This window comes from Ascidiella aspersa, chromosome 9 (assembly GCF_963924565.1).
Source record: "Ascidiella aspersa chromosome 9, kaAscAspe10.2, whole genome shotgun sequence".
Lineage (NCBI taxonomy): Eukaryota > Metazoa > Chordata > Ascidiacea > Phlebobranchia > Ascidiidae > Ascidiella > Ascidiella aspersa.
Genome location: NC_139455.1, coordinates 20090168 through 20117843, shown reverse-complemented (window position 1 = coordinate 20117843; position 27676 = coordinate 20090168).

Below are 27676 nucleotides of genomic sequence, written 5' to 3'. Positions count from 1 at the left end.
AAAGGGTCGAACGTACGGCAAACTAGCGGTCGCGCGAAATTGGAAACGAATCAACGCGTACCCAATTGCGATCATCCTAATCCACATCAAGGCTCTTGATTACCGAGTATACCCAAGCAGAAATTAATACGTCGGAAACCCGCACACACATATAACCAACAATTACCCCTCACCCTGTATCATGTAGGAACACACACTCACACACACATAAGCACACCTGTCGAGTTCGCTAAACGCATCAGTTCCGCTCGCGTACAGAACGACATCAAAGCGGCGGCGGACGCGGCGTATTTTTGCGCGCGCAAGAGTAAGCGGGTCACGATCTGGCGATTTTCACTGGTCTTTAGCGGATTCCGGCCGTCCGTATACCGCCCGCCTTTACGCTTAATTGCCGCCGATCGCACCGGGCGTATGGCATTAATGTATTAGCGCGGCGATGTCTTCCAGGCACCGAAAGGCCGCGAGCCGCTTTGCTTTCGCGTGCGAACCTGATGCGACGTTTTTGAAGGCTCAGTTATTAGCCGAAAGTTGTAATCGCGATGCTGTTGCTGTTTTATGACAGATCCCGAATGCGCCAGGTCAAACGCTGTGGAACGCAGCTACGATGCCCCAGAGTGCCATTTTCCCTGTTTTACCGACAAGAATAGCAAAAAAAAGATTCAACTTAAAAAAAATGTTTAACACTTTGGGGTCTCTGTATTTTTCACGATGCTATTGCTGTTGTTTCTTCTGATATCAGAAATAATCCACCGAAGTGCAGATCAGACCGCTTCACTTTGATGTAATTTCGTAAACCTTACGTAAAACAGGGCACAGGTGCTTATTCAACGTTTGGCCAGAAGAACAACCATAATTAACATTTTTGACTTTAATGATGTGGATATAGGTTGTCTACATTTCATTTGGAACATTTTCAAGCTTACGTTTTGTGAATTGAACGGCGACTTAAACAAGCGTTAAGCATTATCGCTACACGTGGTAACCTGATTGCAAGATTGCAAGGGTCAAGGTGATTTCTATTATTCACATATTCAGTGCAACACGTGGTAACCTAAAATTATTTTTTTAATCAACCCATGCATACTTAATATAATGCGAGTTTTTCGTCGTGATAACAAATTAATTTTATTATTAACCGATAGCTTTAAACCGCTCATTACGGTACGAAGCTCACAAAATAGCACTACTACAAATAAGGGCGCTGTCAAGCTAACTGGCTGTTCAACTGTCTAAACACCTGTTGAACATTTTAAATAAAAAATGGTTATCGTCATTAACTATACGGGCATCATGGCATCATCACGTAACATTTGCAGTAATTTCTAATTTTATTTTTTATTTTCTACATTATTTATTGTCTGTATAGCAATACATATAGTCGTAATAAAAATATCAAAGCCCATACAGAAGTAGGTATCATTTTGAACGTTTCCATTAACTCTTTGCTCATTTTCAACATGAAAAAAATTAAAGAGATATTCCAAACGTTCAAAATGATACCTACTTCTGTATGGGCTTTGATATTCTTTACGTCTTACTGTCACCTCCAACCATTATGCTCCAAAATACATATAGTAATGTTGATATAAACATTCAATACACATATACAATTTAAACAACTGATTACAATTAGCAATAAACTCGCGAAAAAGAACAATTGCACATATACAAATGCTGAAGACACATATAGCATGTATAACGTTAGGTTTAGGTCAGGATATGCACGGCTCATTTCTCAGGTGATCTTGCACACAGTCAGTCAAAGCCGATACCCGAGAAGCCATCCAGCGAAAAGTAACCGCAACCAAATACAACAAACACGGCGCGAAGCAACACCCACTCAAGAATATCCGCCTAATTCCGACCGTTTGTCTATGGCTGCCAGCTTAGCCTGCTCGCGCGTGTGCTTAAACTTGGAGGACAGCTATAAAAAGACAAGGGGAATCTGTCAGCAGAAGACCAAGTCCGCCCGCGCTAACTGTTGTTTCAAAGCTACAGGCGACGACCAACGTATGGGTGTTTTTACGAGCGAAAAGTCCGAAACTTTTCCGAACTGAGAATGTGTCGACGTACCGGTCGTCGCCGTCGGGCCTTCACTGTTTGGTGGGTAAACGTATTGACGGGCGCGTGCAGTTACGTTTGCGGCCGAGATCCAGTCGTCGACCCGGTGGTTTGTCGGAGGAGTTTTGACGGTTTACGAGAGAGCGAATACAGCATGGGCTATTTTTGTCATTTTACGACGGGAAAGTTGCGAAAAATGAACGCCCGATGTCGTGGGTGTTTCAGATGCACTATTGACACATTATTATCGCAGCAAATCGTCAAGGTCGCGCATTGCACACCACCGCTTTTTGTAAAACGAAGGCATATTGGATTAGGGCTTAACATTTTACAGATTCTTTGTTGTTAAATAAGTACTTAGCTTGGTTAACAGCTTTCGAAGTTTGATTTAACCTTTATCCTGATATTTTTTATTTGGTTGGGCTGTGGCCCTTGCAAATGTGCTGCGTCTGTGCAAATTCGGATAAGCCTATCACGAGTTATAATTCAAACGGCATAATATACGATTACAATAGTTAGTTATAGACTTATTGCCATTTAATTACAGCAAGGAGTCTCAAATTCAGCCAATATGTTGTAAGTAAAAGCCTTTTGTTTACATGACCAGAAACTATTGTTAAATGAGCAGACAAATACCCAACGACCCACATTAACCGATCTATTGACACGTGTGGGTTAGCTTTGATCTTGATGATGTCCAACGTTTTAATTCATATAACAAACGTCTTAACATATGGACAGATCTAATCGACCGCAAACTCAGCCCAAATGTACTTTATTCATTCCGTTTCCAGCTTTCAACTTGGAAACCACACGTGCGTACACAGGTAACACGGGCTATTAGCTCCTGTCAGCAATTAAACAGCAAAACTGACGTGGCAAGCAAAGCATAATATAGCTGACGGCGGGCCACGGCCTATACTGTTTATCAATCAGCGACGCGCGTCAAAATAAACGACAACTGTATTCACCTGTACAAAGGCGATCTCATTAAGGCTAATACCCGCCAACGCGCTAACCTCAAGAGACACTAAACCGAGCTTTATCCAGGCGACGTCAGAAAATACATTCAGCAAACACGAAGGACGAACGGTTAGTCAGCTGCTGTTTTGTCATAAAACGGTGTAATGCTTTATTATTTTTCGCGAACACGACGTACAGCTTAAAAGCCGCAAAATGATGCGAAACGACGTTTTTAGGTTTTATTTGTGTTGTTCGCTTAGCTACACAATAAAGCTCAGAAAAACAAGATTGCCTTCACACACATAGCGTGCCTTTTCAAGCCCCTGTGAAATTTGTTGTGACACTATATTTTTGCTTTTTTTATTATTGGAGTTGGCTTATCCGGAACGAAAAAAAGTAAAAGTCATTCGCAAATAACCGATTCTAAACCTACATAGTCGTACTGACTAAATTATATTTAGACCTTACTGTCTTGGTCAAAGTCAGTGATTTATAAGATCTACTCAATGAAAAAAGAAATATATTTTGCCAGAAAAATAAAAACTTTGTGGCGAAATATATTTCTCTTTCAAATGACTATAGAACTTATAAATTACTGACTTCGACCAATACAGAAAAGTCTAAAGAAAATTTGTCCCTATTTGAAGTCATTGTCGTCATTTACATGTAAGGGCGAAGAGATATCTTCTTATTATACACATTCAGATTGCCATAGTGACCAAGTTACGATTTACAGCCAGGGATTTTACCAAATAAACAGACAACTTTTATTGTGGAAAGGTTGTAAAACAGTGTTCTCCCATTGCTAATAGGTTCACTCGAAAACCGGGTTCCAAATTAAAATATGGATAAGAAAAAAAGCAATGTAACAAAGTAAGTCCATCGAAAGCGAAACAACCCCGGCAAACCAATGCTGGCAAGTTCCAGCAGCAGCAGCAAGAGACAATTTGCAATCAGACAAAAGCACTCGAACCTTGCCACCATTACCTCATCCCTTTACAGGGCAAGGCGACTGTATCGAGAAGGAATTCGGCGCACTCGTCTCCATTCACCAACGACTATAGGCTCTGGCCAAGGTTAATTGGGCATTGTGAGAGCCCTCAGCGCCGCAAATTACACTCGAGTGCCTTAGCTTTTTATACGGCGTAGGGCTGATGCCGCCGGTTTTATGGCGAATTCCGATTGCAAATCAATAAGTTGTCAAGTGGCGGCGTCCGGATTTAGCCAAAGCGGATGTATGCCCGAGCGAATACATTTGGCGGTTTGACGCCGAAATACAACGCCATTTGATTCTGTATGCTGAAATATCAGAGTATGTAAATAAAAAAACAAGAAAGGCGTTATATATACATATCTGATTTTTATAGAAAAATATTTTTTTAATCGTTTGAAGGACGAACAATGTATGGCAGACAAAGAGCTCAAAGATAGGCTATACAAACTCGTTGAATAAAATATGCACAAATTGATTTATTTTGAAATAATAATTTTTATAAATTCTATGAAGGGCGAGAAATGTATGGCAGACACATGGTTCTAAACTACACACACATTGGTTGAATAAAATATGCACAAATTGCTAATACAACGCCTATTGTGTACAGCCGCCCACGCAAGCGAAAAAAATGTTGATTAAACGTTAAGAAGATCAAAATCCTGCAATTTCCAAAAGCTTTCTAAACGAGCGCCACACAAAACAGTGCCTCCGAATGCGATACGGGCCGACAGCAGCTCTCAATCAGCTTTCTGTGCAACAATCAAGCGGTCGCGCATAAACGGCATATGTGCGGCGCGCCATCCGTCGAATATTCTCACACGCGCGCTCAAAAAACGCCCGAGGCGCCGACGCGAATAAATATACGCGGCACCTGTCCAATCGCCGTAATACATCATCAAGTAAAGTGTTACTGCGATATATCGCGCGGCGAGAAAGCGTGTGAAACGGGCGCCTTACGGAACTCGCGAAAGCCTTTGTTCGCGGCCCGTTGTTTTTATGGCGCGGACGAAATTCGGCAATTTGCTTGATTTACGGGCGAGCGATCGAAATTTGCCACTTCGCCTGTGTTTTGGATAGTGTTGTTAAAAAGTCACTTAGAATTGATTTAAGTCCCAGTTAAGTCATTCGTAAAATAACTTAAGTCCAATTCAAGTCTTTTAGAATAAATACCAAGCCAAGTCCCAGTCAAGTCTTAAATAGAGCAAGTCAACTTCAAGCCAAGTCCTTGTTATAAAAATAAAACGGTAAACTTTTAAAACTGATTTTAACCCCTTCATATTAACCCAAGTCATTTATTCAAAAGACTTCAGTCAAGTCAAGTCATTTTGCTGAAAAGTCCTGAGTCAAGCCATTGACATAAGTCATTGCCAAATTTGGAAGCCATGGTGCTCACATTACGATCGTTCACGTGTCTTGAGCGTTATTGGCGATTACTTGAGATGTCCGGTACTTTGCTTTGTATTCTGATAGCGATGCCAGATTGATATTTAGCCAACAGCTTTAAAAGCTTAGTTGGGAAAATCACAAACTTGCTACTTGTGCATAGGTTGCGTGATCTATCTATTTTATTAAAACATGAATCACCCTTAGCCCTTGTGTAAAACTACTGTTAGGGTGGCTTATTCTTTCTATGGCCTCTAAATCAGTGCTTTTCAACCCGTGGGATGGTACGCACTTGTGCGGATGAACAAAATTGTAATGCGGATGACAAACGTCGTGCGGATAAATGTGCGGATGAAAATGGTGCATGTTATTATTTTTTATCATGTGGTATATAGTAATCAAACAAGGTGGTGCGCATACTTATGCGTTACAGGTACAGTAATATATAGTCTCGCATAGTGATTCATTGCAGCTTAAGCTATGGATTTATTATCGGTCAAGGCTTAGGCTCACGTTTTAATACACAAACCCTTTCATGCGTATTTCACAATTAAAACTAAGGGTTGCAAACTTACTGCGCTTGTTTCGTGCGGATGGAAATTTTCCGAAATAAAAAAGTGCGGATGGAAATGTTAAAGGTTGAAGAGCACTGCTCTAAATGATTCAGACCATGGTTGCTAAAACCTCCTAGCTTACTTTTTGTCCTAAAAAAATCGTACAACAATTTGTTTGTTGTTTTACAACTTGTGCTGCCTCCTTTATTAAACACATAACTAGGCACAATACCATGACCAGGTATTCTAACATAAATAAGAGACCACAACTATTTCTACTCAGTAAATTTCAAAATACCTTTAGTTGCTAAAAACACTGAAAATGCTCTATACAAACACAAACACTCCAAAGCCTCAAAAAGCTATGTTTCTCACTCAGTTTTTTAGAGTTCAGTATCTTTTCATTTCCTACAAATCAAACACGTTCCCATTTTAAAGACTGAAGATGTGCTGTCAAGTCTACGTCTTTTTCGTTTTGCCTCAAATCAAGCAAGGCAAAACGAAAATGGCAGGCCGATGCGTTTTCTCAATCACAATCGTCTCTATGACGTAGAACGGCGTTTCTGTCAAGTTTCAGCGATTCGGCTGCGCTTTTTTCGAGTCTCGATGAGATAAAACCGCAGAGGGCCGTCGAAGCCACTTGCAATCTTCATTACGTGGCCACTTCAAAATAGAGCCGGCCGCCTTTATTTGGCCACATTTTGGGCTATTTTTAACCAAGACAGGACAAGGCAGATATACTGTACACACAAACGCTAAATTAAAACAAGCAGGACGATTGCTGTAAAAACTGAGATGGCATGATTGGATTGCGACTCAACAAAATCATTGACGTTTCGCTAAATTTGCGAAAAAAAATCCTGTTGTAAAAATTATTTATGTTCAGTGGAGATTAAGGGTAAGGATTGGGCTGCGAGCTGCTGTAGAAAGGGATTTTATATTTTTTTATTATACAAATTTTAAATCACGATACAAAACATTACAAAACAATAAGATGTATTATTGCCTGAAGTCATATAAGGAATCATAATTCTCTGGTAAATACGACTTAGAACTACCGCGATTTAGCAAAACGATGTACGATAAAAGGTTAAACATTACGGCAAAAGAGTGGCTGACAACGGGGCCCGGCGCCTTTTTAGTTGGAAGTGCAAACTGGCCTGAAGAGGGCCACTTAACGCTGACTCAAGTCGGGGTCGACTCTAACCGGATATAGAAGGGCAGGCGACTGTGTTCGTGAACTGTTGGTTCGTGAACTGATGGCGCAATTTTTTTACATCCAAACAGTTGGCAAGTTAAATTCTCGGCACCAGTTTTTCGTCTTTTCTGATGTCACCCGTTTCTGTATAGGAACTGACATTCTAACAGCCTTCTAAAGGTTAGTTAGTATTTTTTCACCAAAAGGATAATCAGTACTGGATTAAAACACTACGAAAAGCACATGTTTATCTATCAAAAGAGATCTCAGATATCTTTTTTTTGTGAAAAACGCAGAAAACAATACGTTTAACGTTTACATCAATGCTTGCAGTCTCCCAAAGATAACGCACCTTACTTCATTGCAAGCCACACCCTATCCGGACAGGGGTTAAGAAAATATTGCAATTGCGAATTTTTCATCGAAAAATTGAAAGACGGCGGGCTTTGTTCGCTTTCTCCGCTACGGATACGCAAACCGGCAAAAACGCTGGAATTCTTCGTGGCCAGCTATTATCTGCCGAGCGATCGTAAAGGAATCTTTGTCGCTCTTTCGCGCACATCAATCGCGCGACCGCCATTTAGACGCAGAGCAGGTGTCGATTCTTTATTTCGATTGGCAGTCGCGATTTTGAAGCGTGAAAGGCCGACGCACGCGCTTACTGACTGACTTATCTTAATAGCGATGAGCCTTAATTGCCGAGTGTCCTGGCCTGCTTTGAGGAGTTTACGTTTTTCCCACGCCAAAGCACTTGGTTTGCGTCTTGTTTTGCCGATCGCTTAAATCTCTTAAACCACACGGAAAGTTTACGTGGCCAACCAATGAGTCCCAGGCTCCTTTTTTATATAGGTCAATTTTTTAATTTTTAGACGCGCTGAGTTTTTTTCAACCCGCTTTAGTTCCACTTGGTTAATTGTTTAACCTTTTAGGTCACACTGGACCTTTTTTAACCTTTTTTAGTCACAGTGAGGTAATTTGTTAATCGTTTAAGACACACTGGGTGATTGTTAGCCTTTCTGGCCAAACTGGGGTAATTTTTTAACCATGTCAGTCCCACAATGGGCATTTTTTAACCGTTTCAGTCACACTGTGACTTTTTTTTAAATCCTTATTAGCCAAGCTGGGACATTTCTCAAGACTATAGTCATACTGCGGGGCCTTCTTCGACCCTATTTAGTTATATGGGGCTAATTTTTAAGCCCTTTTAATCAAAGTGATGAATTTTTAACCCTTTTTACTCATGCTTTGACATTTGTTAACCACCTTTACCATCGTTGGTCATTTTTACACTTCTTTTCAAGCGCACGTGGGCCCTCTGTACTTTTTACAATTTTTAGTGCCATTCTTGCACTAGCAAACAATCTAATCCGACGGCTCAAGAAGTGGTCATGTAAAAAGCCGGCCCTGATGGCTATGCGACTATACGAGCGGTGGCTTAGGTGCGTATACACACAAGGGCAAATGGAGCGTTGGCGTTGGTCCGTTGCCCCTCTTTCCCACGGTCTTAAGCGAGGTCGTGTCGCGTTAAGGCTTCGATTTTGGGCCTCACAAGCTAAACATAGCAATAAGCGACGACCGCCTTCGCTTAAACGTGCTACGTAGGCAGAGTCCAGTGTAAACTTTGCCGCCGCAATTATACCTGCTGATGGCATTTACGGTTGTTGTGTGGAGCTATGTCGCTGTTTTGGAACCTGCTGATTACATCATCGGCGTTAAATCGACGCTTACGTGCATTTAGGACGCCGCGGGAAGGATTGTTCAAAACGCCAAAGCTACAATGCTCACCTCCATATATGGACATAATCTACTGCAGTGTTTCCCAGTCTTTCATAAGTTGTGATTCCGTCTGATTTAAAAATGCTTAAAGCTTTGTTTTAACAAAACGAAAATATTAAACACATTCACAATCTAAAATGAATAATCAATTTACAGACAACTCACCTGAAGTCTAGGTCCTTGACTCATAATTGCAGGCAGGTAAAATGCACAACTATGTCACAGGACAAAGTCCATGGGTCATAATAAAAACAATATAGAGATTTAATTTGGGAATAACTGATATAGCGATATTTTTCTTTTGCAATATGACGACATATCTGTTAAGTGAAGAACGCTCCGTGTACTGGTTGGGAAACCCTGCTCCACTGAAAAAATTATAACGATTTGAAGGTTTTATGAGATTCATTTCTACTGTTTATCTGCATTAATTTGAATTCTTCACCTTAATTTTTATATGCAATATTTGTTAAAAAAACGCCTTGCCTTAATTTAATTTCACCTTTACAGTTCCGCTGACTGGAGGCCTTTTGTCCCACATAACTGCTCCGGACATATCGTGCATGAATTTATTTTCTGTTCAACACTTGTGTATTTTTTTCTTTCAGCGCGAACGGAAAACAAACCTTACTTGCTATGTTGAAAATGAATAAAGAGTTATTCGAAACGTTCAAAATGATACCTACTTCTGTAAGGGCTTTGATATTCTTATTACGTCTTACTACAACCTCCAACCATTATGCTCCAAACCTTAGTTACTTACTTAGGCCTAAATGTACAATGTGAGGCTTTAACCCAGCATTCCAAGGCACGCGGTCTCGGTCTCGGAGCAACGTTCGCGAAAGCGGCAAGAGAACAAAAATCGAAAAAAAAAATCACAAAAGGGCTCGTAAACACAGAAAAGGCCATCGTCGCGAGTTTCAACGACGGTCGTTCGGCGAGCAAACATTGGTACGACGCTAAGTTGTCATCAACACTTCACTTTGCCAGGTTAAAGCGCGAATCGTTTGCTGTTATTTAATCGCGCCGGGCGTTCTGTGTGTTCTTTGGAAACCCTGAACGCGGCACCCGCTGAAACAACAGCATTAGACGAGCCGGGCAAGGTGGTGCGCGGGGCAGTTCACGTGGCTGTTTTGAAGACCATTTGGGATCTGTTTATTTTTTCAATCTAGCGTTTGCGTCCCTTTTTAACTCATTTATCGATGTAAGTAACCACTTTGCGAAATAAATCGGTTCAGTTTTGATTTCTTCACTGATACTCCGTTTTCAATCTTTGTTAGTTTAAAATGGAAATTTCGAAGAGCAGAAATCTCTTTTTTTTAATCTAGCCTTTATGTCTAACTATCAACCTTATTTATCAGTCTACGTAACCAATTCGCAAAATACACCGGTTTAAATTTACAATCAAGTGTCACACTATTTTCCAATTTTTACGTGGTATTTCGGTAAAAACTACGATCCTTTCAATTAACGAACTTGTGTGCTCATTTTTTTACTATTCTATCTATATGGTAGCAAAATTAGTGTTTTCAATTTTCATCATTTTTAAGTTTCGTTCAATGTTTTTTGTCCGTTGAGTGGGCATTTTTTATTATTTTTAAAACCAATTCGAATTGATTTTACCAATACTTTTGTTTCCTTGTTTTAACCATAGACTTTAATTAGCAAACCGTTTAAATTAAAAAAGTGGCCTTTGACTGAGGCACGCTTAGAAACGACGTGAACATTTTCACAACGGGAGCTGCTAATAAAATCTCATAAGGTGACCAGCTATCTATACAAGTGACAAATGTAGATCGCAAATTTAAGGGCATAAGGTTACTTAAACAAATCCAAGAGTCGTGTTATAAAATACCTGCGCGCGCAATTCAAGGGCAATTGTCGAAATCCTTGCCAAATTTGGTAAGCATTTGTCCGCAAAAATTTGACTTTCTGCCATGATAAACAAATATTTATCTTATGACGCTGACGCCTAGCGCTGTCGAGGGTAAGAAAAGTGGGCGTAAAAGAGGCTGGGTCGGATGAATTTTTTTCAGATGCCGCAAAATAAAACAGGCATGGCGCGTATTTAGCAAGAGAGATCAATCGAAGATGGACAGCGTTTCCCAGCAATCGGGTCGCGTCGGATCGGGATGCATTAGCGATAGGGCTGGCAAAACAAACAGCGATCCGGCAATCTCAGTGCGGATCAACAAAGGCCGTACATCCATCAGAGAATTAAGAAGCCGTCTCCGTTCGCCGCGCGTCCATCTACCGAACAGGTAGTGTGACAAGGTCGCGCGATCGAGTCGCCCGATAAGGTTCGGGGCCGTTCGCGCAACTTCGCGTTGTTTTATTTTTTTGTACTATTAGTTTGAGACTTTGGCCTTTTGGCGGATGCGAGCCACGGGAGGCTTTTGACCTTTGCCGACGCTGCAAAGGAATACTCAACACGCACGCACAAGCACCCAGACACACACAAACTCAGGCACACAGACACACACAAACATACAGACACAGACAAACAGACACACAGACGCGCATATACACAGACACACAGTCACAGATGCACAGGCACACACAGACATACAGACACACAGACATTCAGACACACAGACGCGCATATACACATACACACAGGCACACACATGGACACACACACAAAACAAACTCACATACACACACAGTTACAGCTCTCTGATACAAAATGGTTTATACAATAGAATAGAGGTATAAACCTGTCGCTAAAGCCACAAGCGAACATTTCTTGTCGGGTGCTGATTCAGTTCTACCATATTTTACATGTTTATAATACATCGAGCTGTTACCAGATCAATACGGTTCTAAAGAGGAATTCCCAATTTGTCACGACTTTTTCGCCTAATTTCACAAGAATAATGCAAGGAAAACGGACCCTGTTTTCCGTTACTTTTTCGCCAATATATTTAACGAAAAAACGCCAAACCTGGCACGTTCGCGCTTCACGCTTTTGCGGGCGAAAAAGTCGACAAATAGATGCCGAAGTTGAGGAATCTGCTGATGGCAACGATAAGATACTTGGCGCGCCAAAGCAATCCGCCCGCGCAAGTCACGCTAAGAATGCGGCACGAATGGGCGCTAATTAAACGCTTGCAAATAAAAAAAACTGCAGCCCGGGAGTTTTTATGGCGGCGCGTTGGGGGTCTGGGGTAACAATGGGTGCGGGAACTTGATCGGGGGGCAACAGCGGGGGCTGCATTGTCCAGGGACGGGTTCCCACAAGTGTGACGGTCGAGACGCCATTGTGCAGCTGTCAGCAGCGAGCAAAACGCACGGTGCAAGTCGCAATCAACCGTCAACCTTGCGAACCCGCTTAAACAGGCTAAGCGAAATGAGGTAACGCTACACGCCAAAGCAGATGCCGGGTGCTCGACTGTTTTTTGTTGGCGCAGACCGCGGGGCAGCGGTAAACACCCCCAGGTCCTTTGGAATCCTTTGTGCGGCGACGGGCGGCAGTTGGCGCTCACAATAAGCGACAACCCAACACCAGGGGCCCGGTTAAAGGCGCACACAAACACTTTGTGGAGACAAATGCCGCTCTCGGTGGAATTTTGGCGGAAACGGCGGTTTGACATTGGCGGCTTTTTTTAGTTGCACCCGGTTTTAGACAAAAAATGCGCCTTTTTCGCTTAAAACTGCGCCATTCCGCTCCGGAATCACTAAAATAGTTAAATAACTTCAAAATTCAAACCAACAGTTCAACATTCGCAACTATATCATATGAACGGCTAATTGCAAACCAGTTGCTAAAGTTTAATTGTTCATCTTGTTCGTAAATTAGGTGTGTTAAAATACAAAGTATATATTTTAACCGCACATGTTATCGCATAACTAACAACCGTGCCACTTTTAGGTCCTCGATAGATGAACGCTAGTGCAAAGTCCAAGCAATTTTAACAAATAGGTGTCGCTTAATACTCGCACCAAATTCATAGTTTTTTAAACATAGACAACTACGTTAACCACCAAAGATACATTACAGTTTGTTTGCGACGCCCAAGTGTAAAATCGCTGCCACAAAGAGCGTCATAAGCAACACACAAAAGCCCACCTGAGATTCGACCTCGGCCGCAATCTGTTCACTAATCCTTTCTAACAGGAAGTGTGTACATCCCAACCTGCGTCGTTGGCGGTGCAGAGGCAGCTGGCAGTCATTAGAAATATCCCAAAACACGGCCATAGTTTCGCCAATCTGTCTTCACCGTATATACGATTAGCGGCGCGAACGGTCCGGCTTAACCCGGCGCCTGCATCTGAATCACCTGCATTAAGCTACGAAAACAACTGCCAAAGACGCTGTACTGTCTCCGGTTGACTTTCTGCTTTTGTTTTGCATGCAAGCGGCGGTCAAATCGGACGGAAAATATTTGCGTCCAAGGTTTCGGTCTCTGGTCGTAACCTGCTATAGTGAAAACGCGGGTGACTCATGGCGAATTTAAGCTGGTAAAGTCTCGCGCAATGGTAAAAATACAACAATGGCCCGGCGCAGTCGCGCGCTTTCGCTGACTCAAGACTATGGGCTCGTTTGTTAAAGGCGCTCATTCTGTTGTGTGTAAGCCGCGAAACGGGCATATGGGCGTTAGTCATTGGCATACCGCAGTCCAACAACGAATGTTAATAGGCCATAGTTTAAAAATCAGTTGACGAGGCCATAGATAACATCATTCGAACTATTTCAACCTTCGGCCTCTTACGAAAATATTAAAAAATCGCCAAAAAAACGTACGTGTCAATTTTCAGTCGATTGTAATATAACAAAGCCATACAACTATACCATGATAATCAGCCTTACTACTATACGCAAGGCAATAAGTGAATAGCATTTCTAATACAAATTGTTTTCTTTTCGCAAAATTACAAAAAGCCCCGTCGCACTTGCGAATCTCTTGGGACACGCCGGTGCCCCCGTGCAGGTTTTAACTTTTTTTAACACGGACCCCTAAAACTATTTTCGGTTCGCGTGGAATTTGTAGAGATGGCGTAATAAAACATGTAGATCTAAGAAATCTGCATATAACGTGTAGATTCACTAAGATTTTCTATTAGTCCTTCATAGACCCCTCAAACTACTCCGCGTACCCCAAGTAGTCCATTGACCCCAGTTTAACACTAATGGTTTAGGAGCATAATGGTTGGAGGTTCTAGTAAGACGTAATAAGAATGCCAAAGCCCATACAGAAGTATAGGTATCATTTTGAACGTTTCGAACTTATTCGAAAACTTATTCGACCAATGGTTTACATTACTAACTATTGGGTATACATAAACAAAAATCAAAAACGTTTTATTCAATAGTGTTGTGCGTTTGACGTTTTTAAACCGTACGCCAATATACGTGGCGTATTCAAAAGCAATCAAACTTTTCACCAAAAACGGCACACAAGCAATGTGAACAGACTATAGCCTCATTTAAAACCGGCCTTACAGCGATTGCCTTGAATTCGGCTCGCAATCGAACTGGGCACGAAAAGTTTGACAGGCGACATGAGCGGGGCCGGCGAGCGCGCGATAGAAATCAAACAAACTTGACGCCATATAAGGCGCTTAAGTGCGCGCAAAGAGAAGGCGGCACGCTCGCTCCATGATCTGCTATTTATCTATTTATCGATCCGGTATTGAGGCGGAAGTATAGGCGGCGTGTCGCATAAAACGCGAGCAGCTAGCAGCGGAAACGGCTTTGCAGTCTAGGAATGCGTGCGCCAGATATTTTTCGGGATATGCTTACTTGCTAATGATTGTTGACTCTGCTTTTCAAATCGACTATACTGGCGAATCAGTTGTTTTCTTAGGTTAAATATAACTTAGCTACCCAAAACAGGAAATTCAACTACGAAAAGAGCACAAGTGATAATCAAGCTGATTTTGTAATTTTGTTAAATGGCTGTGTAATACAAATAGATCATTTAAGCCCCTTGGGCGATACAAAAGGTAGTGTTGAAATTTATTCATTTTTTTCTAATCAGGAGTACATATTTAAGGCCCTTAAAGGCACAGATTCTTGCGCCGTTAACAAAACCATGCCGCAATATTCTTGTGGGGCTCGCTGGAAAAGTATGGCCTACGGCACACAACTACAACTGTAGCACCGCACTTTTGGTAACCGCAAAACAAAGTCAGAAACCAACTCATACGCTAGTTTGAATGGTCCTTAAAATCTTCGGAAAGGCGCGCTAACACGAATGTATTCGTTATACCTCTACTTTTTTTTATATTTACTTCGTTTAATGACAATATCATCGTGTTCGAGAAAACATATTTCCGGCCCGAGGACGCATGTGACAATGATTTAACATTGGCTTCCTTTTGTATACTATAGGACATTTATTCACGAATGATGTTTTAATCTTTTGTGACCCTTGTTCAAGGACTAAACTGACGCCACTAGACAGCTGATTGTATAAAAACAAACAGCGGCTCTCCGATTGGTTAACTGATTGGCGCAATACGGTGTTCCTATTGGTTAATACTGTTATAGGTGCCATCAGTGTCAATACTATGTAAATATGCTACTGATGATCAGACCTTTCAGTAAAGCGGCCGTTTAAAAAAATTAAAAAAAAGTTTGGTGGTCCCAGCTCTACGCCCATAGGCGCCGGAATGCTGCGATCTATTTACAGGACAAATGCGCAAAGAGTGGAAAGATTCAGGCCCGGGCACGCACAATCGCACACACCTGTTGTGTCGAGGACCAAGGCGGTCGGACCCCGCTGACTTCTAAGAAAAATCAAACAACAAGTGACTGGCTTTTGCGGCGTCCAAACGTTGCCCGGGTCACGTCTATCGTTGCCGATCGACGGGTCACAGGCTCTGACCGCCGTTCCTTCCTGTGCACTTGTGTCAACACGCGCGAAGCCGCTTTGTGACGTCATAGCCACCGAATAAAACTCGTTTCTGCGCGTGACCGACGTAAGACGCCCGCCAATTAACAGGACACACAAAAAAGTCTATAGTGAAACCTGATTGTGTAAACCCTGCCTTACACAACTTGGTATCAAACAGAATCTTTAAATTATTTTTAAGCCAATATTAGAAAAAAATGGTGCAAATTTCAAATAAAGACCTCTCAAATTTCTTATAAAATCCCTCACTATATACGGCTTGAAATTCATTAGCAGTCACCTAAGACTAACCTTAAAAAAACTAAATACGTAGCCTCCTATCCTGTTTAAAAGGTAAAATGCTAACTCTTTCAGCGCTGCTGTCCTTATAACACTAGCAACAAAACAAAAAAACGAGTCAAAAAGCGAACTTTAAGTGTTGAAAGTGACACGCGTCAAGGGGGGTGCGGGTCCTCTTTTTTCTACAATCGAGGGGGGAGCGACGTACGGAAGTTTTCGTTGTGCGCGCACAATGCCCTCGCATTCCGCGCCGCGGCTGGAAGGCCATTGTCAAAGCGGCGAACTTCGGCCCCGAGCTGTGGCTTGGCGAGCGACATCCAACCGGGAGACGTTTGTTTTGTTGTTTTCCTTAGTTGTCGGGCAGTAAAGCGACCAGGGGAAGCGACAGCGGGTCGCTTGTCTAATACGCCGGTGGCTGCCTTTTGTCGTGCGGGATTTTAACGCTATTTTCGAACAATGGCTGTTGAAACTATGGTCAGCTGGGATTTTAAGGCCGGTTTAAAAACACACGATAGGTAGAGACTATATTTTTAAAGGGATTTGTGGAACTATAGTTTCGAAATAAGTTGTACAACGCTAGAAGGTATGGGCACTTTGCAGCATTAATTCAGCACTTTCTCTTTGAGGGTATTTATTTTATGGCACAAAACACATTTTATCATAACACAAGTCACCGCCAGAACCCGTAAAAAGGTTATATTTTATTTTATGTGTTTTGGACGGCAAACCTTTGTTACATTGAACCCAATGGTTTTCCCAAAACCCCATTTTCCCAAGCGCAAAGGCACTGGGCTTTACTAGCGTGTATTGTGACAAATACAAGTAAGGGTAACCTCAATGCAATCTGTGGTAACCTTCAAACGACCTGATTACTTTAAAAGCGTCTGCAAAAAATAATAGTGATTTTTTTCGTCTGTTTCCATTCGACACACATTTTCTCAGGTTTTATATCGTACTTGAAACTAACATTGCCATATTTTTGCGATTTCAACTGCTTATATTGAGAAATGCCGTTAAGAGCTTGGCGCGAAACGATGATAGTTTTTTGCAACAAGTTAAATTCGACGCCCTTAAACGTTGTGAAATACAAGCGCTTGGCTACTTTAGTCAAATGGCCGTTGGGCGATAATGGCGATAATGGTTAAACGCGCACACAGTCAAACGAACAATTCGCGACAGTTATTACAGGACTGAGCCATGCCAACAAATTGCTCGGGAGTGTCGCAAACCGGGCGTATAAGTGCGACGCTTTACGCCCTCCCAAGCCCGTACTTCAGCCAGGCGTGCGTTGACTTAAGTCATTACGGCACTTGCGACTTGACGCGAGCGATGCCATCTCTTCTCCTTGTTGGACGATCTGTTTGCCGATCGGACGTTTTTCGTCCATTCGAGTGGCGCAAAAAGGTTACGCCCAACCAAAGTTAAATCAACAACGGGCCGTTTTTAACCCAGGCCATTCTAAAGGGCCCAGCCCCATTTTTAAGCCATAATTTTGTGCCTTAGTGTCCGATCCGTGGCCAAATCACCCTGACTTTTCATACATGCATTTCACAAACCGACTTTTGTGGAAAAAAAGAACAGATAACTGGATGACGAAATTGCATTTTCGCCATATCCTTGTGACATAACTGCTCCTTTTTAAATCTGTGATATAACTGCTCCTTTGAATGACAATTCTACAATTTTGGTACCAACAAACCAGGACAACGGAATACATATAGGGCCAGGAAAAGGGCACCAATAAAAGGAGCCGGCCTTGTTTTCAAGTGGCCCAGTTAGCCGGCCGTTTAGCGTTCAAGCACTTTCCAATGCCGACAAACAGCTGCGCGGAGCGAATCTCGATTGCACTCGAACGGCGCGAAACGGGGTTGTGCGTTCCGCGAACGATTCCTTTACCCCCCACACCCCGGCCCCGGTGGAGTGCACCCTTGAAGCCGCGCGCGACGATGGTGACGTCACAATCATGGCTAGGTCACGTGCCTTTGGGGGCGTGACCTGTGGAAGAGTTGTTTTTCGGTGAAGTGTTGCTGTTTTTTTTGCTGCCGAGTTGTGTCTGATAGCCGTGAGATGGAACCCGCGCCCGAATTCCGATAGAAAGAGTCTAACCCTCTGTTTAAAGGGGGTTACGAAATGACGAATAGGGGCGTGTGTGTGTGTGACTGTGTGACGATAGACGATACTGTGTGCTTTTATTCACGAAAATGGCTTTAAAGCGTGTTCATCTCTTTTTCCAACTGTTTTTTAGCCAGATAAAAATCGGATCGAACAACACAGCTGGCTAGTGTACACCAGTCACCAAACAGCACCTGTATTAACGTTGAATTTACACCGAAATTCGTTCTATTTTTTACTCTCGAGGGTTGTTTGTCACGCAATCGAATTCGTGGCGACAGTTAACCAACGGGAACTGCCCTAAAACTTACCCAACAACGAAATCTCACTTTTATCCCGCGCACTTCTTCGCAGACCCGTGGCGTTTCTCAAGTGGGCCTGATTCGCGACCCCGATGAAATTACGCGCTCGGGGGCCCGTGGGGGGTTGCTGAATGGGGGTGTGCAGGGGGGCGGTCGATTGTTTGATTTGTGACGCCCTACGAGTTGCCTTCGCCCGCCGCGGTTCGCCACAGTTGCAAAATGGGCGCGCGACCTTTTTCGCGCTTCGCTGGCCACGCGACGTAATAGAACGAAATTGGAGTCGCAATCCAAAAAAAACGTTTTTTTCTCTTTTGCGTTTTTTCGGGCAATTTTAAGCCGAACTCGGCAACGGTTTCCTATGCTTTGTCGAGCCCGCTTATGCCTTCCGTACAAGCGGTGGTTACTTGTGACTGTCGCGATTAAGGGGTTTAGTCACCCTAAAAGGGGCTAGAAACCTCTTAGTTCTTGACCGCTTTGTATAGTGTTGATATTAAATTGTTGAACTTTAAGTATGGGCTACATACAAAAGCGATGACGTCTGCAATGGGAAAAAATGCCTAAACTTATCGTAATTTATCGGATCTTTTTAGAATATGGGTTTTTAAATTTAATGGCTTGTCCTTCAATGAGCACTTAGCAATATGTAGACCCCTGCTGACCTTTTTGAAAAACTGCATAAAGGCAAGAGATTTATATAAAGTGTTAATGAAAAACCACCAATTTGAGTTTAACCGGCAAACATATTAACAGTATGTGCTTGCTAAGAACAAACTGTGTATAGTTAGCAAAGTACACATTGTCCTTTTTATGGGCGCACCCACCACTTTCTATTCCAGTTCACATGGTCCCCGACGGAATGCAATATATGGGCGTGCGCGAAACGTTGAAAGCGAAACCGCGGAAACAAACCGGGAAAAACGGAAATCGCGATAAACAAAATCTCCCGAAATAACCCGCCTTGGGAAAACAAGGCTGGCCCCTAAAACCTCTCGCGTGTAGCCACCCCGAAAGTCCTCGACCCCCTGATTTACACCAAAACCGCTGGACACTTCGTCGTTTTGTTTCTTAAGCGGCCCAGGTGGCCAATTACAGCTAGGCGCGGACGCGTTTGCAAAAGCCGTTATTTTTTTTAACAAGGCGCGCACACAAACAAAACAAAGCCGCAGCGGTCATTTTAAAGCCTTTGGGGATTACGTGCGGACGTGGAACGGTCCAGGTGTGGCCTCGATGTGGTAGGCTTTTTGGCGCAGACGAAGCATGCCCGACTGCCCGGCTTTATACACCGGCGGAAAAACAATCGGACGGAACCCGGGCATTGAGGTCCGCGACAGCAAAACCGCTTTTGTGTCGATTCGCGCCCACCTTGACCGCGATTCGTCGGTGTTAAGGCTATAATTAGGCGAACGTGGGTGTGCAGAGCGTTTTTAGAAGCCCTGGATTTCTACCAGGGGGTTAAAAACGCCCTGAAATTTGACTAATCTATCTATAGATGTGAAAAATTATTCCTGCAGGCTTTGGCTTTACCAAAAATATTTAAAACTTTCCTGAATTACCATATAGGCACTAGGCCATAAAACCCCAAAACTAAGTTTTTCGATTATACGTAAATGCATTTTTTTGTTTTTAAATGTTACGTTTTGCCCTTTTCAATGGAAACTTTTTGGCCTAAAGGCGCAAAATGGTTGGTTTCAGTGATAACATGCAACAGCGCAAAGGCTGTTATCTAAAGAAGCTCACATTTTTATCTAATTTATAAGAAAATTTGAACTGGTTAGAAAATAACGTCCTGGAATTTTAAAAGTTCGGCTCATATGCGTACAACGGTTGTTTTTCACTGCAGCCCCCACAATCGCCTTTCAATTACTTCGAGCCGACATATTTCGAGTGAGTTTTTGTTGCGATTTCGCAATATTCACCGTGACAGCGTGTCTTTTTCAGAGGAGAAAAGACCATTGAGCAAATAAATAGTGTTGTAATGACTTGGGTCAAATACTTAACTTAACAGCATCACAGACACAGTAATGGACTTGAAGAATTTATGTAATTGTCTTGACTGTTCGTTTTTCATAATTTGATCAAGTAATTTAAATCGTTTGAGTTATACTTATGTGAAAGTTTAACAGTCATTTTTGGTGCAAATTTTACTATTACTGATTATTGTTGTGGCAATAATTTACACTACTTATAAGAAACAACTTGACTTTAGGGTTCAGCATTCTGCTAATGACCTGACTTGGATTTGAATTATTTGAAACCTGTTTTTTTTCTTTGAAAAAATCAATGCTTTTCGTATAGACGTAAAAATCATAGAAATACAATTTCTAAACTATGTTCTTCTCACCTATAAAGTATGACTTACAAATAAATCGCATAATTTGAATTTAAAACGGATATCTCTCACTTCACGAAATTATAGTTTTCACTTTACCATTCTGTCTTTCATAGCTCGTATTAAGAGATTATTAAAAGTAAATTAGGCTAAAAACGTCACTACTATTCTCATTTAGCTAAAGTTACAAAAACTTAACTGACTGAGGTAATAGGTATATTACATCATTCCTTCTAATATCCAGAATTACTTCAAAACCACCAACAACTTCGCCATCAAAAGAGCAGCAGCCATTAATTGCCTCAATTTAATTAATTCGGCAATTTGCAATAACCTGATTTCTACAGCTGCTGGCAGTTGGCACATGGTTACAACTTAAAACGATCAGCTCTTTCGAAAAAGACCAGGCACTGATATTCAGCGGGCGGCGAAATTGCGTTATGACGACACAATCACGACGTGTCGGTGTTTACTGCGAGATTACTACGACAGTGCTGGGCGTTTCTCATCCAGCCCTGCTGACCAAAATTGATGAAGTGTAAACAAATTTCGACGATTGGATGTCAAGACGCGAGCGCTATTAGCAATCGGGGGATATTGTCCTATAATAACAAGCTGTTTACACTTGCTGGATTTGAAACAACGTGTCTCCTATTAGCGAACGGGATGCAACATTTGTTTGGGTAAACAACATGGCAGTTAATCGACTTTACTAACGAAACACGTGTGCAATGAATTACGCCCACCCTGAAAATGTTACGAAATTGTTGCAACAGTTTTCGCCTGCGGTTATCGATACTGTGACAAAGTTTGACATGTATGAAAATCGCTTTATTCAACCCCCTCTTAGTAATGAAAATAAACGTATTAAATTGTATAGTGATGACTGAAAATGAATGAGAAAAGATAATTCTATATCTAAAGTGTAGGAAGTCTCTTCAATCAATACCATTCATTCGACGCTTGGAATGCTCAATTAGGAAAAGTATAGGCGTCTTTTCCAAAAAGTGATTCATATAATTCTCTGGCACATATTTGCGTTTACACACTGCCTCCACATTCAAAAGGCGTGACATAACTCTGCGGGACTAAAAACGCCTCATCACTAAAACTTTCGCTAAGATCATTATACCACACTGCTAATGATTTTTACAGCTGCCTTTATTTTTACATAACAGATCATAATCGAGTGACAATTATCTAAAAATAAGCTATTTGTTAAGGTAAATTTAAAATCAACATTTGTTGGACTTACAATGTGAATTACTTTTAAAGACAGTAAAATACAAGAAATTTGCCAAAAATATCTATGCAGTTTTCAGGCAGATTATATTGAACTTTCAAAACAAAAAGTACTTATTTTTAGTGCTGGGTAGGTCAATACTATGTCTTAGAACAGTCTTTAACTTTCTAGGTTTAGATTTACGCGAAGCTTGGCTAATGAAAAGGGCTCAACTTATTTGGGATTTTAAAAGACTACCAAACACTGCCCAGACATCGGTCACATCCTTTCTTTTCGGACACTGGCGCTTTTAGCTTAAAACGAGCATAACTCGCTGTAACCTGAAAGCACTTTAGGTTGTCACACGGGCCGTGTCCCTAATGATATTCCTGAGGGGCACCGGTGGAAGAAATGTCTTGATGTGCGGCTCGTTTAGCGTTTAAGTGAAAGTGTTCCAAGCGAGGACAAAGTGCTGCCCAAAGCTGCCTATAAAGCCACACACGCAGTCCAAAAGCTATCGGAAAATAACGTTCTGCCACTTCTGCAGGTGCTCTTATGGAATTCGGGAAAAAGCGTATAGGCCTAGGCAAGAAGGTTTATATGTAGCTCACTTTCAAAGATGTTGTGTCACGTAACTAATAAAACTAATCTATAAAATATTTATACCAAACGACCACCATACCGGAGTAGCAATGTAGTTCCCTTACCAACTTGATTTAAGAATTCGACCTATGATTTGCGATTCAATGTAGTGATTATCTGCCTTGCAAGGTAAATCAAATTTAAATAAATGAAGTTATGACTAAACCCCTTAACGCTAAACTAAATTTTTAATCATTCAATTTGGTATGTGAACGATCAGGTTTTTTTAAGGTTTGGTTTGGGTGACCGCTAAGTAGTTTTAAGAGACCGCAAGTGTTTCATTTAAATACCCAAAAGTTGCAAGTCCAAAATTTGGGAAACCGCTGGAGAAATTTGGGGGACCGTTTCGGTCCCCCAAAACACCTTACAAAAAAAAACTGTGAACGACATTGCTACCCCGGTATAAGGTCGCTTATTTATGCTAAAGTAAATCTTTTACTAAAGTAAAAGTATTTTCAGCGCTTATTTACGCTGAAAATAAATCTTTGAACTTTTCAATGTCATCGATTTTGCTTGTTTAGGCGTATAGTACCGACATCATTAGGTATAAGATCGTAGGCCTATCGCGTTCCTTGGTGTTCAAAATATAGAGTATCGTTATCGGAATAAACTGGTAAATAGGAAATCCCATCAATACATCATATAAGGGGTGGAAAAAGTACACCCTTTAAACCAATCAAGATCCTGCCTCTTTTGAAATTATTACTGTAAGCAAGGGGATCTTTAGCTTCTCAAGGGCGAAACAGCAGAAATATGCTGGGAAAGTGATAAGAAAGGCAACCTCACAGCCATATATCAACGCTTTTGTTTTCGACTCATAACTGGTTTAACAGCAATTTAATAAAGCGCTGTTGTGAATGTCAACACCCGAGCGCAAGCGATTGCGTAGGCTGAAGCCGCGTATCGGAAAAGGCATCAGCGCGAAAGCCTGTTTCCCATCGACATGAAAACAACCGGAAAATCCTCAGTCGTACCTGGATCAGCATCACATGTAACAAACGCGCGGCTCCACGAAGATCGATACGTCGTCGTTACGTCAGAGCCGCGTCCGGCGGTCACGCACGATTGCGCGCGTGCGTGAAAGTTGAACGCAAAAAGTCCGCCCCGGCGATTCATCAGTCAACGTTTTGCGATCCGGGGAGTTTCTCCTCGATTTCAAATTAGACACCTGTTGGGTTTTGAAACATTGGACACTTTCCCGGTGATTTAAAAGTAAATATTTCGTATATCAGCCGTTGGAACTTTGCTTGCTTTTGTAACTGTACTTGCTATCCCAATGTTTAAAAAGACATTTTAAAGGCGAATACTGCATTTTAAGTTGTAAAATTTTAAGATTTTAGTAAGCGAAAAATTTAATTTTTTTAAAAGATTTTAAATTTTTTGTGCAAATATACCAAATGGCCCATGTTCAGAGGGTATTCAAGCCTATTTTACATGTTGGCACCACATCACACAAATAATTTATGTAACATCTAATAAGTTAAACGAAGAACACCTTTCTAAGTTGAACGAAGACACCTTTTCTAAGTTAAACATCTGAATTGAACAAAGAACACCTCTGACTTAAAAAAAAGCCTTTCTTTAGGGGAGCAAACATATAAAACACATACTGGTATATCATCCTATGGAAACGTTCACTTAAAACATAAAAGAGGTATAGCACGGTGAAGATACGCAAGATCATTTATTTGTTGTTCATGTATGTTATTTGTCTGCAAATTACTCTCAGTAAATTGGCTTTATTTTTATTTACTCTCAAGGACCAGATACCAGTGGCCTATTGATATAGACCTGTGTAAGTTTATAGACACAGCGTTTTGGCGCAATTCTAACTGCATCTCATGTGCCGCGAACCTCCACCGGCAACACGTTGTGGCCAAATTACAACGTTCCCGTCTCGCAGTTCACGGGCAGGACGACAGGTGCCAGTTATATTGCGGCGCGACATTACCGAGCACCACCGGCGTCGCCGGGCACTCCAAGCAAACGGAAGAGCCACTACAACTAGTCGACAACAACAAAACAGCGACAAATTCTCTGGTTTACCAAGGATGAATACAAAAAACAGTTGCTAGACAATTTTCGTTGGATACTAGGTTCACCTGGCAAGTTTACAAGCAAGTTTATTTTCCGTGGTGTTTTTTACTCACTTTCCCATGCCTAGGTTACTGAAGGTAAATGGTGTAACACTGAAACGTGTACTCGAACGGTCAATAGTATTTGTATAGCTTGTGACAGAGCTGTTAGGTGATAATATTTTAACAACATTTTTGCTAAAAGTGTGTTTGTTGCATGGTGAAGAAATAGTAAGGTATGTCTAAAATAATCAGTTTCTGAGCGGCACAACTTTTGTAGATAATACACTCTTAAAATCTCAGCGCGCCAAGTTCACGAGGTCTCCGCAGCCGCAGCGGTAAATAAAAATTATAAAAAAAAGTAAGGAACTCGGTCGCGTGTTTAAGTGACTATACGCAAAACGGTCAGTTGACGATCGCCACTCGGGACAGTAAATTATTAAGGTATGACAGCATATAGGGTTAAATATTTTCGTTGCATAAGGATTACTGTATACACCTATACTCTGATTTAGTCACTTGGGTTGGTGAAAAAGAGGTGTTTCGAGTATTCGACTTACTTTTTAGGCCGGAGTTGTCCTTAAGGTTACTTTCTCGAACGTATTCAAACTCAGGAGTTGGACTCGAGTTGTTTTAAATCGACTCCGCAGCCGGAACTAAAAATCGAACAGTATAAAAAAAAAACGGAACTGGACCGCGTCATCAAGTAACAAAACATAAAACGATCAGCTGAATGTACGAAGGCACAATCAAGTCGTATTTTTCCATTGGATGGCGAGACGCAGGAATGCTAGTTACATAAGGTAGTCGGAAAAATGTATGAAATTTACAGCAATCAGAAGATAATGTTTGGCGAATGTGTCACAACGCGCGAATCACTCGAAGCGCCACCACCTCGCTTTACAACATTCCCAAACCTAAATTAATGCTTTGTTTCGACGACCATATCTACTCAGCATTTCAACAATTTGACACATCCTTGTGGCAACAGATAAAAGGTCAAAACTATTATGTTGTTACTATTAAATTATTCAGGAAATTTACAGCACAACGACTACCTTTGTTTGGGCGTTTAAAAAATACGCCTTATAAGGAGAACTGCCAGACATCCAGGGCAAATAAATAAATGACCAAAAGGTAATTTCTGATTGTAAAAATAAATTACAAACTTTGACGTAAGAGTCGTGACCAAAGACCAGAGTAAAAAATTTCCAGACATGTTTGAAAGCACCAAGCTTGACTTCAAATTGCGACAACTGCCTTCAAATTTTATTGTTAACCTTTTCCGGTAATGGCCTGACTCAACTCACTTACATTCAAGGCGTCATAGCTTAAACAGCCACGATTTACGTTCAGACGTATATGAGATTACCAAATTTAAATATTTGTTTCCAGCTGGTCTCTAGGTATTTCTCCCACGTTTTTTACTATCAATTTTCAAATATTTTTATAATAGCACGAAAGAGAAAATTCAAACTAAGCATCCAGACTGTTTAATGTCGAAAAAATGCTAGCAAAACCTTTCTTCTTAACGTCTGGTATTTTTCAAATTACGTAAGATATAACTTGCTATAGGCTACCTATTTATTGTTTGAAATCAAATTTTACACCGATTGATCAAACTTCTTGTACAAATATTTATTTTTAGTCGTATAAATATGTTCGAGCAACGGTTCAAAAAATATCTACCTGCATCAAATAACCATATTCGAACAAAAAAACTTTTGAAGAAAACCAAGTAGACAAATGACGTCATAGCAGTAACATAAGTGCTTACACTACAAGAGCTACTCCTGTATTCGTAGAAATGTCACCCCCTACACTAGTATCACATGATATGGGGATGACAAAATAAATAGTCTGATATCTGAGTTCTTTAAGCAGTGTAAAGAGAAAGCACCGACGTCAAGCCAATGCTATGCGGGCCGGTTTTGCGATTTGACAGTTGCCTCATTGCCTGGCTGAATAATTGTTCACCCTAAACTGCAAGAAACGGCTCTCTTCAGAAAACAACGCGAAAGCGCTTAACCTTGATTCGGCCTTTGTGGCTGACATGCGATCGCGCTAAATCGAGCAGAAAGTCTCTGAGCTCCCTTGGACCCCAAGACTCACGTAGATCCTGGGTGTGCAACTAGAAGTCAACAACAACTAACTGCTCGTCTAAAAAACGAGAACCTTTGTAGCAGCAGATTTTGATACTGAGTCTAATTTTCGCTTATCTTAAATTATCATCTATGACCGCTGTGCGTATATTACTTCAAGTTATACTCGGTAATAATGAAATGAATAGAAATAGAGCCCCCGTAGGCTACCGTTTACTGCCTACCGTTTTGGTTTTAAATTGATGTACATTTGGTGCCTGATTATTATAAAATTTAGTCTAAATTGTTTAAGGCTATATACTCGGTGTTGTCCGGAATGAAGGCAATTGTGAAATACGAATGCAAATCACATACTAAAACCTTATATGTTACATACTGGTTTTGTTGTAATTTCGAAATACCTGTCCACCCTGATCAGTCAGAAATTGGTACAAAAAACAGGGCGAGCATTCTTTGTTTCAGGCTAGGATATATACTCGGTATACTTGATATAGTGTAACAAAAATAACGCCTAAATGAATACAGATTCCTTAAGCGTCATTTATACGCTCGTTTGTTTTGATTCCAATTCTTAGCACATTTCGAGGCTGATTAGCAAGTGATTGGCGCGAAAACAGAGCGAGTCTAAATCGGTACTGTCGCAATAACACGATTCAATTGCAAATCCCATTATCTACCCTTATTTGCTGCATCTTGCTCAAATTCTGTTCAAAATTTGAGCCAGATTTGTACGAAAAGGCGCAAAAACAAAGCTAAAAAGCAACCCCTGCCGTATACAACCATAAAAAAACATCCTTTTTCCGAACGGCAATCTCGCAACTGTT